The sequence below is a fragment of the Nematolebias whitei genome, chromosome 5, assembly GCF_014905685.2.
Source record: "Nematolebias whitei isolate Nwh7 chromosome 5, NemWhi1, whole genome shotgun sequence".
NCBI classification, from domain to species: domain Eukaryota; kingdom Metazoa; phylum Chordata; class Actinopteri; order Cyprinodontiformes; family Rivulidae; genus Nematolebias; species Nematolebias whitei.
In genome coordinates this window covers 8,056,365-8,058,668 of record NC_056502.1, presented here as the reverse complement: position 1 = coordinate 8,058,668, position 2,304 = coordinate 8,056,365, and the positions used below count along the sequence as shown (strand labels likewise).

Genomic DNA, 2,304 nt, shown 5'->3' with positions numbered 1-2,304 from the left:
TATATTATATTATATTATATTATATTATATTATATTATATTATATTGGGCTGCCACCTTACCGTGGTGGAGGGGTTTGAGTGTCCCAATGATCCTAGGAGCTATGCTGTCAGGGACTTCATGCCCTAGTAGGGTCACCCAAGGTAGACAGGTTCTAGGTGAGGGACCAGACAAAGTGCAGCTCAAAGACCCCTATGAAGATTAAAATTAATGGAACCAATGTTCCCTCGCCCAGACGTGGGTCACCGGGGCCCCACTCTGGAGCCGGGCCTGGACGAGGGGCACGCTGGCGAGTGCCTGGTGGCCGGGCTTTTACCCATGGAGTCCGGCCGGGCACAGCCTGAAGAGGAGATGTGGGTCCCCCTTTCCATGGGATCACCATCTGTGGGAGGGGCCAAAGGGGTCGGGTGCAATGTGGGATGGGTGGTGGCTGAGGCAAAAACTCAGGCGTGGGAGGAGTTAGGAGAGGCCATGGAGAATGACTTTCGTACGGCTTCGAGGTGTTTCTGGTCCACCATCTGGTGTCTCAGGGGGGGAAAGCGGTACACCACCAACACTGTTTATAGTGGGGGTGATGTGCTGCTGACCTCAACTCGGGATGTCGTGGGTCGGTGGGCAGAGTACTTCGAAGACCTCCTCAATCCCACTGGAACGTCTTCCGCTGAGGAAGCGGAGCCTGAGGACCTTAGGTTGGGCTCTCCAATCTCTGGTGCTGAGGTCACCGAGGTGGCAGGGCCCCAGGGTTGGATGAGATTCGCACTGAGTTCCTTAAGGCCCTGGATGTTGTAGGGTTGTGTTGGCTTACGCGACTCTGCAATATTGCTTGGACATCGGGGGCAGTTCCCCATGATTGGCAGACCAGGGTGGTGGTCCCCCTATTTAAAAAGGGGGACCGTAGAGTGTGTTCCAACTATAGGGAGATCACACTCTTAAACCTCCCTGGTAAGGGCTATTCAGGAGCTCTGGAGAGGAGGGTCCGTCGGATAGTTGAACCTCGGATTCAGGAGAAGCGGTACGGTTTTCATCCTGGTCGTGGAACATTGGACTAGCTCTACACCCTCAGCAGGGTCCTGGAGGGTGCGTGGGAGTTTACCCAACCAGTCTACATGTGCTTTGTGGACTTGGAGAAGGCATTCAACTGCGTCCTTCGGGGAACCCTGTCCAGGAGTATGGTGTACCAGGACCTTTGATACGGGCTGTTAAGTCCCTGTATGACCGGTGTAAGAGCTTGGTCCACATTGCTGGCAGCAAGTCAGGCTCATTTCCAGGTTAGCTGGATTCTCCCTTAGAGACAGGGTGAGAAGTTCGGTTATCCGGGAGAGACTCAGAGTAGAACCGCTGTTCCTCCACATTGAGAGGAGCCAGTTGAGGTGGTTCGGGCATCTGGTAAGGATGCTCCCTGGATCCCTCTCTAGGGAGGTGCTTCGGGCATGTCCGACTGGGAGGAGACCCTGGGGAAGACCCAAGACATGTTAGAGAGAGCCTGGGAATGCCTTGGAATCCTCCCAGAAGAGCTGGAAGAGGTGGCTGTGGCAAAAGATGTCTGGGCTTCCCTGCTCAAGCTGCTGCCCCCGTGACCCGACTTCGGAACAAGCGGAAGATAATGGATGGATGGATACATTTCAAAACTCTAAATAATATTTATCCTTCTAACAAGTTTATCAGAAATATATTTAAAATTGAATGTGATAACTGTTATATATGTCAGGAACCTGAAACAACAGAACATCTGTTTTATTTCTGTGATTCTGTGAACACGTCATGGAAAACCCTTCACGATCTTCTGACCATAAAATCCATGAACTCCTTCTCCCCTCAGAATGTCTTATATGGATATGTATCTGAAAATGAGATTTAAAAAATTAATACTTTATTAATAACATTACCATAATCTTAAAAATGTATATACATAAATGCAAGTATGGCAAATGTAAGCCATTATGGTTTGTATTCATACAAGAACTCCAGATGTTAAAACTTTCATTAGACAGTGCTAAAAAACCACAAGCAAAACAGCTCTCTTATCATTATCTTATATAGCCCTCTGACAAATTATCTGAGTAGTTATGTAGAATGTTAGATAAATAGTTCTGGGCTTTACTTTTACTTTTATCATATTATTTGCTAATTCTCTGATACTAATAATGTTACTTAAATTTTAATTATGTGACTGAATAATATGTTAAATTGTTTATGCATATGTTGACCTTAGGATGTATGACAGAAGATTTTTTTACATGTTTATATGCATCAAATTATAATTTGAGATTGTCATTTGTTCTTTTGTTCTAAAAAAAAAAAAAAA

General features: G+C 46.4%; 1 protein-coding gene across 1 annotated transcript in view; it reads right to left on the bottom strand.

Annotated features, from left to right (window-relative positions):
* bbs9 (Bardet-Biedl syndrome 9) overlaps nt 1-2,304 on the bottom strand; it is a 229,391-nt gene that overhangs the window by 75,843 nt on the left and 151,244 nt on the right. The gene's annotated exons all lie outside the window — the stretch shown is intronic.